This window comes from Populus alba, chromosome 3, assembly GCF_005239225.2.
Source record: "Populus alba chromosome 3, ASM523922v2, whole genome shotgun sequence".
In the NCBI taxonomy this organism is placed as follows: domain Eukaryota; kingdom Viridiplantae; phylum Streptophyta; class Magnoliopsida; order Malpighiales; family Salicaceae; genus Populus; species Populus alba.
This window is the reverse complement of record NC_133286.1, coordinates 6,702,013-6,718,258: the sequence shown is the minus strand read 5'-3', so window position 1 is coordinate 6,718,258 and position 16,246 is coordinate 6,702,013. Positions and strand designations below refer to the sequence as shown.

Genomic DNA, 16,246 nt, shown 5'->3' with positions numbered 1-16,246 from the left:
TATCTTGTTTAAGATATATGAAGCAGTAATATAAATTTAATGAGAGCTTGTGTATCTGGATAGATTAATGGAAGTTGAATGATGAATGCCTTGCTTTGTGGAACTTGCAAATTATTTTTCTATTTTAACGCTTTGATTACTAGGGACTAGTAACAAGCTGGTTGGGGGGGTGATTAGTACTTAAAAATGCATTTTTATCAAGGTTTTATATCATCATTTTGCACTTGAAGTATCAATAACTCCTTAACTAAATCATGTTTTATAATAACATACCTAATAATATAGATACCTTTAATTTATGGTAAATGTTCATCTTAAATGCAAGCCTATCACATAAATGAAAGGATTGATTGATGGGTTCAAGTATTGAAATTGAAAGGACAAAGAGAGGGCCAAACTTAGAAAAGAGATGTTGGTGCAGTCCAAACTGGAATACTATTTGGTAATTGGGTCAAATCTCGAGTTTTAGATGTCCAAATGATCTCACATTTTTACATAGATTCAGTAAGACATAGGCCTACAACTTTCATGTGGAGGCCAAGATCTAATAAGGCCGTTTTCAAGTCCAAATTATAGAACAACGAAGAAGTCTGAATATGTTCTGCAGCCCAGACACCGTTCAATGTTCAACTCATATCTCGAGTTCTAGAAGTCCAAATCTGTCCTGCAACCCAGACACTATTCAGTGTTCAACCCATATCTCGAGTTCTAGAAGTCCAAATGACCTTAATTTTTTTCCTGGAAAGCTAAGATAATTTCCTATAACTTTCATAAGTACATGTGGATTCAGTTCTAATGCTAGCATTGATGTTTTATTTAGACAAGAAGATAAGGATTTTCACCAAGTCAAGAGTTGGCCACCCACTCAACAATTAGTCATCAAATCAATAGTTCCAAATTTTGGCCTATAAAAGGAGGCATTTGCCATGCATTTAGGGGCTTGGTTGTTCAGATCAAGAACTTGTTCTTGCTCTCTCTCTTTATATTTTTTTTTTTTGTAATTCTTAAGTTTTGCTTTCATTAATATCTTGTTTATGCTTTTCATTTCCTTTCCTTTACTTAGTTAACTTGTATCTTATTTATGCTCTTGTTTTGTTTATTTATGTTTTTCTTCTTCATTATGTTTAGCTAAGTTTATTATGTCAAGGTGAAAAGGTTACACTAATGGTGTAAGAATAAGTATATTGTAAACTTAACATCGACCTTAATGTTTAATATTAACATGTCTTATCTTTTCATCTTACTAATTCTTAATACCTTGCTTGTGAAATGGTTAATCTAGATTTGTGTTGTATAACACTTGGTACAACAAATGCTTGGCACTCTAATAGCACAACCGTATGGTATTACCTACACCTATGCTATGAAAGGAACTTGATTTGTTGTTAACATAAGTTAGCATTGATGCAACCATATTATTCGATAGTTTCACCCACATTTAACTAGTGTTTTGTCTATGTTTTATATATAAAATGCCTTGATATTCTTTGTTTTATGTTTTGAAGGCACTTTTGGATGAAAGATACAAAAAGGAGTAAATTGAAGGTAATTGGCAGATTTGACATTCAGTCGATGTTTTATGCAGAACGTGAGCTCTAAAGTTTGAAATGAAGTGATTAAAGTGGAATTAAAAAGATAACATCCATACCTTTCTGGACATCTAAGGCAAGATAATAAAATAAGGAAGAGCATGGAAATCGCAACTTTCAAAGTCAAATCTCACAATCTGCCAGTGTTGACCTTCGATCATTACGACTTGAATATCTAGAGCTACAAACGTCCAATTGATGCAAACTCAATTGTTTTAGATTCCTGACTTAAAGTCCTATAAACGCTCCAAATTGTAGCAAAAAATGATGTCATATGAGGGAGATATGATTTTTCAAAGATGACAACTGAATTCTGCCAGCAAACAGGTTTCGTGAAGAAACGAGTCCAAATTACGTTTCAAAGCATCTAAACCGACATCCAAGTTTTTACTTCAGCAATGTAGCACCTCTAAGTCAAAGTTTGAAGATTTCATGCAAAGCTATTTCTCCTTTTTTTAGGAAAATAGTTATTGAACTACTTAAATGTAAACTGTCTACTTAAGGGAGGACTATTTTGTAAAATAGAGATTAGGGTTTCCTAGCATATAAAAAGAATGAGAGAAGAGAAGAGGGGCAACCACCCAAGAGAAGAAAAACACCCCCCTACTCTAAGAAACCCTAAATCATGCATTCTTCCATCTTTTTTATTAGTTGTTCAACAAACATGCAAGGCTAAACTCATTTTCTTGGTTGCAAGTACACGAAAACCTTCAGATTTCAAGAACTGTGAGATTTATTCTTCCATTTATTTTCAGTTTTTTTTTATGAATGAGTATGTTTTTTTTCCTATGCATATTTCCTATGATTGTTTATCTTAATTTGCTAGAGCGAACTCTAAGTTATTATTGTGAACAATCTATTGCTAAGTTTGATATCAAAACCGGAGTTGTGGTATATAAACTTGTGAAGTAACTAAGCTTGATAATTGTAGAGGAACTATGTTATTAAACTTAGGGAGAACATTCGATCAAAGCAACATAAGCAGACAACTCGGTTGTTAAGATTAATGAATTTATCTAGATCTTAAGGCTGCCATTGGATTAAATCATTAGTGCGGACACTGTGATTATTTGTTGGTTAGGGTTAGTTATATGACAGATCCGTTAATTAACCAACATTAAGAAAAGATAAAAATTCAGAATATAAACTGGAGTTTCGTTTCAAGGATCAATTCTGATTTCTATAGGTGGATGTGTGCTTGCGACCAAGGTTTGTTCTGTTGATAATTTTCTGATTTTATTAAATTTTGTTTGATAGTTTTCTATTCTCTTTTGCTTTAGCCTAGATAACATCCACCCCCCCTCCAAATTGCATATCATCTAGCATAAAAATCTGACTTGAATCTTCCTCGTGGGATCGACCCCTTGCTTGCTCTATACTATCTTATGTGTTGTGTTTGAAGCTAGGGTAAATAATTTATGCGACCGCGATATCGCAACAAGCATCATGAATTCCTGACTATATTTAAAAGTTTGGTGTTACTTAAATAAGATAATTAATATGATCATGTTAACAATTTATAATGAGCTATTAATGACAAATCATCCAATTGGAACCTCCTCTGTGTGTGGTTTCCAGTTGAGTAATAAAAGTTTATACTATACTTGTTTGAAATACCATTAGTGGATCCTCTAACCTTGACACTTGTTTTTATCATTGTTTAATTATCACATTGATCTTCCGTCTCAAAATTTTCATCAACTTCTCCCTCTTATTTTATTATTATCATTACTACTACTACTACTATTACTACTACTACTACTACTACTATTAGTATTATTATTATTATTACTATTAATATTATTGTTACTATTACTATTATTGTTATTATTGTTGTTATTATTGTTGTTGTTGTTGTATTGTTATTTATAATTTATAATTTATACAATTAACCTCTCTATGGTTTAACCCCGGTCTTGTCGGATTATTTATTACTTCGACACTCCTGCACTTGAAAGAAGCCATCAAGCTTATAATGACTTAAATTGTAGCATGAATATTATTAGATTAAAGCTTTTTTCCTTTTCATTAAAAGATAAAGCTAAAACATGGCTATAAAATCTTAGGTTAGGATCCATTCATGCTTGGGATGTAATGCAACAACAATTTTTAAAGAAGTTTTTTCCATCTCACAGAACCAACTCTTTCAAAAGACAAATCACCACTTTCACTAAAAAATCAGGTGAAACATTTTACCAATGTTGGGATAGGTATCGAAACTTGCTTAATACTTACCCTCATCATGGTTTTGAAACATTGAGATTGGTTTCATAATTTTATGAAGGGTTAACACCTAAAGATAGACAAATGGTTGAATTGATGTGCAATAGAACTTTTGAAGATAAAGACCCTAATGAAGCAATGGAGTACGTAGACTTGCTAGCTGAAAATGCGCAAAATTAGGACACTGCGGGTACTTATGAGGCACCAAGTAAAACCCAACCTCATACATCTAGTGGAGGTATGTATAACCTTAGGGAAGATCATGACCTCCAAGCCAAGTTTGTATTTTTAGCTAGAAAAGTCGAGGCATAATTGAAAAGGAGTGGTCAATTAAAATATATTCAAGACATTGTGTGTCAAATCTGTGAAACAAATGAACATGCAACCAATGACTGTCCAACTTTGTCTTCTTTCAAGGAATGCCTCCATGAACAAGCCCATGCTTTAAACAATTTCCAAAGGCCCAATCATAACCCATACTCGCAAACATACAACCCTGGTTGGAGAAATCATCCAAATTTAAGTTGGAAGAGTAATAATAATAATGCAAAAACTTCACAGCCATTGTTTCAAGCACACCATAATTTTCAAAATTCTTATGGATATGCACCTCTTTATGCTCCACCTCCTAGAAGAAATCTTGAGGAAACATTGCATGCATTCATTGAAAAGCAAGAAACAATCAACACTTAATTTGCTCAAAGCATGACAAATTTTAAAGATGCTTTTGCAAAATTCACATTTGCTCTCAGTTTTCAAGAGAAAGGTAAGTTTTCATCTCAACCATAGCAAAATCTAAAGGGGCAATACAATGCAGATGCAAGTAGTTCCGAAAGACAACACATGGATCAAGTCAAATTAGTCATCACTTTTCGCAGTGATAAGGTTATTGAAAAACCCACTCTTGAACCTTGTGAGAAAGATGATGAGTCAATCTCTGAGGGTAAAGAAGGGGTTGAAGCTGAACATTATAAAGAAAAGACTGATTCTCCGCCAGCACTTCCATTTCCTCATGCAATGACCAAACAAAGGAAAGTCAATCACAATTCTAAAATCCTTGAAACTTTCAAATAAGGATCAATATACCTTTGTTGGATGCTACTAAACATGTACCTTCCTATGCTAAATTTTTGAAAGATCTATGCATTGGGAAAAGAAAACTGAATGTGAAAAAGAAAGCATTTTTATCCGAACAAGTAAGTGTTATTCTTCAAAACAATAATGCTTTGAAATATAAAGACCATGATTGTCCTACAATTTCTTGCTTTATTGGAGAACATAAAATTGAAAGAGCTTTACTTGATCTTGGAGCTAGTGTGAATTTACTTCCATATTCGGTTTTTCAAAGTCTCAATCTAGGTGAGTTAAAACCAACTTCTGTAACTCTTTTACTTGCTGATAGATTTGTAAAAGTGCCTAGAGGAATAATTGAGGATGTGTTAGTATAAGTTGATAAATTCATTTACCCTGTAGATTTTGTTGTCTTGGATACACAACCTGTTGAAGCATGTAATTCAATTCCTGTCATTTTAGGACGTCCATTTCTTGCCACTTCTAATGCATTGATTAATTGTAGGAATGGACTATGAAGCTATCATTTGGAAACATGACAATGAAGATGAATATTTTCAACATTTACAAGCAACTTGGAGATGATAATGATTTACAGGAAGTGGACTTTATTAAAAAATTAGTTCATGATCAATTTCAAACCACTTCCAGTGAAATTGAGATTCATGAATCTGATGATTTGCAAATGGTCTACTTTTAGAAAGAATTAAAGGCATGTAATTCAAGACCACAAATTGAAGAATTTCCACCATGATCAATTGAGTCCATACCTTCAAGTGTTCAACCACCAAAACCTGATTTGAAGTCATTACCATTCAATCTCAAATACTCATTTTTAGGAGAAAATGAAACTTTTCCAGTAATAATATCTTCCAAACTTTAAGCACATCAAGAAGGTAAGTTATTAGAGACTCTGAAAATGCACAAAAATACATTAGGATGGACCATAGCTGACATAAAAGGAATTAGTGCTTTGATTTGCACACACAGGATTTATTTGGAGGAAAATGCTAAACCATCTAGAGAAATGCAACGAAGACTTAATCGTAATATGAAAAAAGTAGTGAAAAATGAAGTCATTAAGCTTCTAGATAATGGAATCATTTATCCTATTTCTGACAGCAAATGGGTAAGTTCTACCTAAGTTATACCCAAAAAGTCTAGAGTCATTATGATAACAAATGAGAAAAATGAGTTAAATCCAACTAGGACTATTACTGGTTGGCGCATGTGTATTGACTATAGAAAACTTAATTCAATGACTAGAAAAGATCATTTCCCTTTACCTTTCATGGATCAAATCCTAGAAAGAGTTGCAGGTCATGAATTTTATTGTTTCCTAGATGGGTATTCAGGTTACAATCAAATTGAAATTGCATTGGAAGATCAAGAAAAGACTACTTTCACATGTCCATTTGGTACTTTTACATATCAAAAGATGCCTTTTGGATTATGTAATGCACCAGTCGCATTTCAAAGATGCATGCTTATCATATTCAATGATATGGTTGAACGTTTTCTTGAGATTTTTATGGATGATTTTTCTGTTTTTAGTGATTCATTTGATGATTGTTTGACTAACTTAGAAAAGGTTTTGAGCAGATGTGAAGAGAAGAATCTTGTACTGAATTGGGAAAAATGTCACTTTATGGTAACAAACGACATTGTACTTGGTCACATTGTTTCATCGAAAGGAATTGAGGTTGATAAATCTAAAATCAAGTTAATTTTCAACTTACCAACACCAAAATCTGTTAAAGATGTTAGATCATTCTTAGGACATGTTGGTTTTTATAGAAGGTTCATCAAAGATTTTAGTGTAATATCTAAGCCCTTGAGTAACCTTCTAACAAGGATAATATTTTTGAATGGACTGAACATTGTGAAGAACCCTTTGCTAAATTTAAAAACTTGCTTACTTCTGCTCCTATCATTCAACCTCCTGATTGGTCATTACCTTTTGAAATAATGTGTGACGTTAGTGATTATGCCATGGGTGTTGTCTTGGGACAAAGAAAAGATAAGAAATCTTATGTGATTTACTATGCAAGTAAAACTTTAAATAGTACTCAAATGAATTATACCACAACTGAAAAAGAATTACTTGCAATAGTATTTGCATGTGATAAATTCAGGTCTTATCTTATTGGCTCACCTGTTGTTTTTAGTGATCATGCAGCATTGAAATATCTTCTTTCTAAGAAAGATTATAAGGCTAGATTGGTGCGGTGGATTTTGTTACTTCAAGAATTTGATATCACAATCAAAGACAAGAAAGGCATCGAAAATGTTGTCATAGATCATTTGTCAAGATTGACAATAGATTCGAAATCTGACATCACACCAATCAATGACTACTTTCCCGATGAATCTTTACTTTTCGTTTCTACGATGCCTTGGTTTGCTAATATTGTTAATTTTCTTGTTTCAGGACAATTGCCAGCTCATTGGAGTACCCAAGACAAAAGAAAGTTCTTGAACGAAGTGAAGAACTTTTATTGGGATGACCAATATTTATTTAAATATTTTCCTGATCAAATATTTCGAAGATGCATTCCTGACAATGAGGTAAGTAGTGTCATTAAATTTTGTCATTCTGAGGCATGTAGGGGTCATTTCTCATCAAGAAATACAACTGCAAAAATCTTACAAAGTGGATTTTACTAGCCCACCATGCTCAAAGACTCACATGCATTCTGCAAGACTTGAGAAAATTGTCAAAAGTTGGGATCTATTTCAAAATGTCACTAATGCCTTTAAATCCTATTCTTGTCATTGAGATATTTGACTGTTGGGGTATAGATTTTATAGGTCCATTTCCTCCATTTGGTTTCTTATACATATTGGTCGCAGTAGATTATGTTTCAAAATGGATAGAGGAAATTCCAAGTCGAAACAATGATCACAAAACAGTGATAAAGTTTTTGAAAGAAAACATTTTAAGTTGATTTGGAATCCCTCGAGCCATGATAAGTGATGGTGGAACACATTTCTACAACAAGCCATTTGAGTCTTTAATGAAGAAATATGGAATCACACACAAAGTTGCCACCCCTTATCACCCTCAAATAAGTTGATAGGTAGAACTTGTTAATAGGGGATCAAACAGATTTTGGAGAAAACAGTGAACCTTAATCGGAAAGACTGGTCTTTAAGACTTAATGATGCACTTTGGGCTTATTGAACTGCTTATAAAACATCATTAGGTATGTCACCTTATAGACTAGTCTATGGAAAACCTTGTCACTTGCATGTGGAAATTGAACATAAAGCTTATTGGGCAATTAAAGCTTTCAATTCAAACCTTCATAATGTTAGTCAGCAACGAAAATTGCAAATAAATGAGTTTGAGGAAATAAGAAATGATGCATATAACAATTCAAGAATTCATAAAGCAAGAATCAAAGAGTTTCATGACAAGCAAATACCAAGAAAAACATTCAATATTGGTCAAAAAGTCTTGCTTTATAATTCTTGACTCCATTTGTTTCCTGGAAAACTAAGATCAAGATGGAGCGGTCCTTTTATTGTGAAACCTGTGTATCCATATGGGGCCTATGATATCGAAAATCCAAAGAATGATAATGTTTTCAAGGTAAATGACCATCGTTTAAAAGTTTATTTTGATAATTTTTCAGTTGAAAATGACTCTATTGAATTGGGTGATCCTGTATATAAAGATTGATTCTTTTTCTCACATTGTTTTTGTGTGACTTTTGTTTTGCTAGTCTCTCACCCCGGTCAAATGGCAGATAACGGTACTTCGTGATTCTTAAGTCGGTTCTTTCAGTTTCCTATGATAACTAATATCTGTGTATATATTTGTGCAATTCTTTGCTCTTTCTCCTTTCTTTGAATCTCTCATCCAATTCTCATTTGAAAATGGACACCACTCTTGAAAAATTGAAAAAGTATTTTCCTACTCTACCTCAGAATGCAATTATAAAAATTTATCGTGCTAGATGTGCAAGATTGAGGTTGTTAATGAATCATGGAATTCCTAAAGATATTTGTTGGCTGATTGAAGCAAAGGTCTAATTATCAGGTGAGTCCTCCAATTTTTTCATTTAACACATGCCCGGAATAGGTAAAAGCACTTTTGCAAAGAAACATCGTGTAAAACGACTCAAAGTCTGTCACAGATGTGCCAAATGGACTTGTAGTGCGACATGTCATTCTTTAGGAATGGTATCTGTAAACCGTGAAGATAAAATACAATTCATTAAGGATGAAATGAATAAGGGGTCTTTAGATAATCTTCTACTGACTCTTGAGACACACCCTAGTGGAGATGTGCTTCGTGCAATTCATGATTTATGGCCACAATTCCATAAAGAACATGCTCGACTTAGTCTTGGGAATCTGACTAAAAAAGACCCTGTTTGCCAGTTTTTAAGAAAACTGGATAGGAAGCCTATCCCATGCTTTTTCAAAGTAAATAAATAAATAGAGAGAGAGAGAGAGAGAGAGAGAGAGACTATAGTTGGCCTACATATAGGTGGTATGATTGCATTTTCAATTTCATCTATAAATTCTTCTCTTCCTTCCCTTCATTTCTACTCAACCCATACATTCATCAAATATAGAAGTGTGTAGAAATGGCAAGTTCCTCAAGTCATCACATAAACAATATTTGTGTTTTTGGTGGATCCAGTCCTGAGAAAGAAAAGGAGTTTTTAGAATCAGCATATCATCTTGGTTAGGTACTAGCTGAGCGAAAGATTCATTTAGTGTATGGAAGAGGCATCCTTGGGTTAATGGGAGGTGTGTCAATGGCTGTATTTTTAAGAGGCAGTCAAGTTTTGAGGGTTGTCCCTAAAGCTTTAGCAAATGGGGACATCATTGGAAAAACAATTGGAGAGGAACTACAGGTCCTCACAATGTCGGATCGATCAAATGCCATGTTTAACCATGTTGATGCCTTCATTTCCTTACCAAGTGGTCTAGGCACATTGAAAAAGATCTTTCATATTTCCTCTTGGGTCCACTACACATTCACCATAAACCTATAGGTCTGTTAAATGTTAATGGTTTTTATGATAAGTTATTGTCTTTTCTTAATCATGCTGTGGAACAGAAATTTCTAACATCTTCAACATGACAAATCATAATCTCTGCTGCTGCTACTGAATAATTGATTGATCAATTACAATCTTTCATCCCTGTAATGGATCCCTCTATGAGTCGTATAAATTGGTCAACTAAGAAAAACCGTAAAAAGATTAGATTTGATTTGAGCTTGCGTTTGTAAAAACTTTGTGTCTTTTGGTTTTATTATTGTGTTTTGTTGTTTCTTATATTTGTTTAAGTGTGTTTCAGGTTTGTCAGTGTTCGCTATTTCAGGTGATGTCTTCTATAATCTATCTTTCTACCTTAAGACATTGAGGACAATATCTTATTTTGGTTGGGGGGAAAGGGTAGTAGTTGATATATTAAAAAAAAATTGTGTTTTCTATTTCATAAACTATTTGCAAAACTGTTGTTACTAGGATAGCAGAGTAAAAGAAGTTCTTTTGTTAAAGTGACTCTTGAGACGTATCTTAGTAAACATTATTAACAAAGTCTATCAGAATACTTCTTGAAATATTCAGGTTTAGAAACTCTCAAATTGTTATCACTTTATTCTGCTCATATACTCATTTAACAAGTATTCTTAAATCTTCATTTTCACACACACACTTTAACATATGATTGTGGGTTGCACATTGGATTATTACATTATTTATGTTCTTTTGTTAAAGGTAACAAGGAAAAGTGATAGTATATAATTAGCAAAAAAAAAATGATAATATTGATGATAATAAAAATTTAGATATGTTTGGTTTCGTAGCCTCCCTAACCTAAGTAATTAAGCCCAAAGGGGTGTTTTAATACCTAATACCCTAAAGTCAACTGACTTGGGACTTATTGGCCCAAAGCTTGTTACATGGGTTAAGGATAAAAGATTAAGGGAATCAAACATTGCATTATCTATGTATCAGTATCTGCAACCCGAGTTACTAAGCTCGTAGGGGTGTTTCAACACCTAATGCCCTAAGACCAACTGGTCTAGGAGTCATTAGCCGAAAACTCGTTACATGGGTTAAAGATGCATTGTGTTGTATATGTATATAAATAAAAAAAGAAGAAGAAATAAATAAATAAATAATCTCAACCCAAGGAAGTTAACATTAACTTTAGAACAAAATATTGTTTTCTTCCAACAAAAGCCTCATCATCTATGTTTTCATACATTGAGCACATAAGAAGAAGGTTTATTAATATCTTGTTTAAGATATATGAAGCAGTAATATAAATTTAATGAGAGCTTGTTTATCTGGATAGATTAATGGAAGTTGAATGATGAATGCCTTGCTTTGTGGAACTTGCAAATTATTTTTCTATTTTAACGCTTTGATTACTAGGGACTAGTAATAAGCTGGTTAGGGGGGTGATTATTACTTAAAAGTGCATTTTTATCAAGGTTTTAAATCATTATTTTACACTTGAAGTATCAATAACTCCTTAACTAAATCATGTTTTATAATAACATACATAATAATATAAGATACTTTTAATTTATGGTAAATGTTCATATTAAATGCAGGCCTATCACATAAATGAAAGGATTGATTGATGGGTTCAAGTATTCAAATTGAAAGGACAAAGAGAGGGCCAAACTTAGAAAAGAGATGTTGGTGCAGTCCAAACTGGAACACTGTTTGGTAATTGGGTCAAATCTCAAGTTCTAGGTGTCCAAATGATCTCACATTTTTACACAGATTCAGTAAGACATAGGCCTACAACTTTCATGTGGAGGCCAAGATCTAAGAAGATTGTTTTCAAGTCCAAATTATAGCAACAACGGAGAAGTCCGAATATGACCTGTAACCCAGACACTGTTCAGTGTTCAGCCCATTTCTCGAGTTCTAGAAATCCGAATCTATCCTGTAGCCAAGATATTATTCAGTGTTCAGCCCATATCTTGAGTTCTAGAAGTCCAAATGATCTCAATATTTTTTTTTTTGGAAAGCTAAGACAATTTCCTATAACTTTCATAGGTACATGTGAATCCAGTTCTGATGCTAGCATTGACGTTTTATTCAGACAAGAAGATAAGGATTTTCACCAAGTCAATAGTTGGACACCCACTCAACAATTAGTCATCAAATCAATAGTTCCAAATTTTGGCCTATAAAAGGAGGCATTTGCCATGCATTTAGGGGCTTGGTTGTTCAGATCAAGAACTTGTTCTTGCTCTCTCTCTTTATATTTTTTTTTTGTAATTCTTAAGTTTTGCTTTCATTAATATCTTGTTTATGCTCTTGTTTTGTTTATTTATGTTTCTCTTCTTCATTATGTTTAGCTAAGTTTATTATGTCAAGGTGAAAAGGTTACACTAATGGTGTAAGAATAAGTATATTGTAAACTCAACATGGACCTTAATTTTTAATATTAACATGTCTTATCTTTTTATCTTATTAATTCTTAATACCTTGCTTGTTAAATGGTTAATCTAGATTTGTGTTGTATAACACTTGGTACAACAAATGCTTAGCACTCTCATAGTACAACTGTATGGTATTACCTACACTTGTACTATGAAAGGAACTTGATTTGTTGTTAACATAAGTTAGCATCATGAATTCCTTACTATATTTAAAAGTTTGGTGTTACTTAAATAAGATAATTAATATGATCATGTTGATAATTTATAATGAGCTATTAATGACAAATCATTTGATTGGAACCTCCTTTGTGTGTGGTTTCCAGTTGAGTAATAAGAGTTTATACTATACTTGTTTAAAATACCATTAGTGGATCCTCTAATCTTGACACTTGTTATCATTGTTTAATTATCACATTGATCTTCCTTCTCAAAATTTTCATCAACTTCTCCCTCTTCTTTATTATTATCATTACTCCTACTACTACTACTACTACTACTACTATTAGTATTGTTATTATTATTACTATTACTATTACTATTACTATTACTATTACTATTATTGTTATTATTATTGTTATTGTTGTATTATTATTTATAATTTATACAATTAACCTCCTTGTAGTTCGACCCCAGTCTTGCCAGGTTATTTATTACTTTGACACTCCTGCACTTGGGAGAAGACATCAATCTTTTGGTCATATCAGGACACATGGGGTCCAAAGTTGGCTTGAGCTAATTAAGATGTTGAGATCTTTTTCTTACAAGGATCAACAAAATATTCTCTTAAAATTAAAAAGGGAAATTCATTCATTATTGTCCCTATTATTTAGGAGAATATTTAGCAACAAATAAGAAAGTTTCCTAATCATGCAAGGAAACTAAAAGGGCTGTCAAATCTAAATCCTAGACATGAAAGGATTATTTAATGCTAAAGATTTCCTAGTTAAAGAAGGAAAGTGATGGACGGCTACAAGGATAATTAATTTCTAAAATTAATTGTAATGTTCTGAAGGGAAATCATAGTCTTATAAGGAAAGAAGACTTCAATAATTAAATTCTTATTCAAATTAGATTTCCTAGCATCTAAATGATTTTAAAAGTTGGCTAAGCAATCATAAAGTATCTAGGAAGGTGGATCTTGACCAAGAGTTATTTAAGCTAGGAAATTAAGATATTTTATCTTGTTTTTCTTTCTATTACATAAGATATTAACAAACTATTGTCCAAACTTCTTTTTTTCATTATTATTTCTATATTTGAGCTTAATTAATATTTTTATTTCATCTAAGATCCAAGGCTTATTTGGATCAGGGTATGGATTTACTAATAAAAGTTTTGGATCAGTTTTGTAAGTGCATTAATTCAGCTCCTAATCATCATTCTTCTTTTGATTGTCAATTTTTTTAGACTAGACAAGTTTTTATTTTAAATCATAAATAATTTTATTTTACGATTTCACCATTCTTTATTTTTCTTCCTATAAAATTGAATTCCTATTCTTTTGATTGCCATTTTTTTCTTAACAACTTTTTTAAAATTTAAATTTTATATTGGCTCGTAATAAACTTCTTAATTGAATTATGATCCAAGGTTTCACAGATTGTGAGTTTTTAAAATTTGATCAGATATAAGATATTGGTCCTATTTTGCTTGGTTTTTATAAATGTTTTTGAATTTCACCCCTTATGATTTTTTTTAATCTTTAAAATTTTATCCTCATTCTTTTAATTGTTGTTTATTTTATTTGGCATCATTTTTTTTTAAACTGCATTCTCCTTGTTTTTTTTTTCTATTAAATTTTATCCTCACTATTTTTTATTGAATTGGTTGAGAATTGGACTTTTTGATTAAATCTAGGTCACGAGTTGTGACTTTTAGATATTATACCAGATTTAAAAGGTTTGCTGAGTTTGCTTTGTTTTTTTTTTCTTTTTCTTAAAATGATGATTTTTTTTTATCTTCTTTTTGTTTAGTTTTGTTAACTTTTGCATTTTGATTTTATTGGGTTCTCTCAATAATTTATTTTTATTTCACCCTACCATTTTTTAATCTATATATAATATAACAAGTTATAATTTTTTTTCAATTTTTTCCACCTGTGATTTTCTAATCTTTTAAAGTTGGTCCTATTTATTTTAATTGCAATTACTTTGTTTGGGATAATTTTTATTATTTTTTCAAATTTTATCATCCTCAAGTTTGTTTTTTTCAATCAAATTTTATCTCTATTTTTTTGTTGTGATTTTTTTTCTTTTGCAAGTTTTCTTTATTAATATTTTTACACGATTTCATCTTTTAAAATTAAATTAGCTGAGAGTTAAGTTTCTTAATTGAATTTAGGTTCAATATTTCACAAGTTGCAGGTTTTGGAGATAAGATTAGATTTAGAAGATTCATCCAAGTTTGTTTTATTCCCCCCCTTTTTCTGAGCTTATTTTTCTTATTTTTAATATTTTTTATTTGGGTTTTTGTTTTATTATTTTTTGGGTTTGATTCTATTGGATTAGCCTTCTATAATTGTTTTCAATTTAATTCCCTATAATTTATTAATCTATATATAATCTATCAAATTAGAAATATTTTTTCAATTTCATCCCCTATGATTTTTTAATCTTTCAAATTTGGTACTTATTCTTTTAATTGCTTTTTATTTTGTTTAGTATTTTGTTTTTTCAAATTTTATCCTCCTAAGTTGTTTTTCTCTGAAATTTTATCCTCATATTTTTTGCAAAATTTTTTTTATTAATATTTTTCAATGATTTCATCATTCAAAATTAAATTAGTTGATAATTAAGATTATTGATTGAACTCTGGTCCATGATTCAAAGAGTATCAAGTTTTTAAGATTAGATCAGGTTAAGATATTCGACTGAGTTTTCTTGGTTTTTTTTTTTTTTTTTTAGCTTATGTTTTCTTCTTCTTCTTCCTTTTCTTCTTTTTTTTGAAGTTTTACATTTTTATTTTTTTAGATTTTTTCTTCTATTAGGTTAGTATTAGGTTTTTGGTAATTCAGATAGGTTCAGGTATAGTTATTTTTATTCTTTTTTTTATTTGTTTTTTTTTCATATTATTTAAATTTTCACTTGAACTAATAAAATTGGAACTTATATTTTTTTAGCCTAACACTTTTTTTACATCAAATTTTTTTTTTTTTATCAACCCACAACGAAATAGAAACAACAAATCTAGATAATACTAATACGAAAGGCAATGCCTATCACATTTTTATTTGCCTATTGCTGGCTAGGTTTTAGGACCGGTTTTCCTCCCTTTTGTTATATCACTTCAGCTCTGTCCTCATCATGTGCTTGCTAGATGCCAGGATGACCATAAGGAAAATAAATAAATAATAAGTAAAACGCAATACCCTTGTACACTAGTATAAAAAAATAGCTAATACTTATCCCTTTAAAACATAAAATTAAAGAAAATAGTAGTCTACCACTCATAAAGAGATAAATAGCTGTATAAATATCTAAAAAGTTAAAGTTAAAAGCCTTTCAATTCAATATAATATAAATACTTAATTAAAACAACCTTTCAGATCTAGCAAATAACAAAGTGATATTTTTTAAATAAATGACTTTGTGAAAGAAACAGACTCTTTATAAGCTAATGCATGTTTTTTTTTTCCTTGTTGGCAATGCAAAAATACATTTAGAAAGATTAAATTGATAATCTACATAATAATATATAATAATAATAATAATAATAAAAAGTCATAACTCTTTGTGTATAGCTCCATGGTTGGAAATTTGAAAATATCATGGTCTTAACTTTAAAAGTACATATGATGAAGATTATATAGATACTATTATAAATTATAAACAATTTTATAATTTATTTTAATTTTTTTAATTGTAGCCGGTACTATAAAGATAGCTTATTTGTAATTTTTTATTTTATTTTTAAAAATTAAGCTTTGTTTAGATTG

The 16,246-nt window shown here is 31.0% G+C and overlaps 1 pseudogene; it reads left to right on the top strand.

The window, feature by feature from the left end:
• LOC118031067 (uncharacterized) overlaps positions 1-16,246 on the top strand; it is a 53,601-nt pseudogene that overhangs the window by 16,729 nt on the left and 20,626 nt on the right.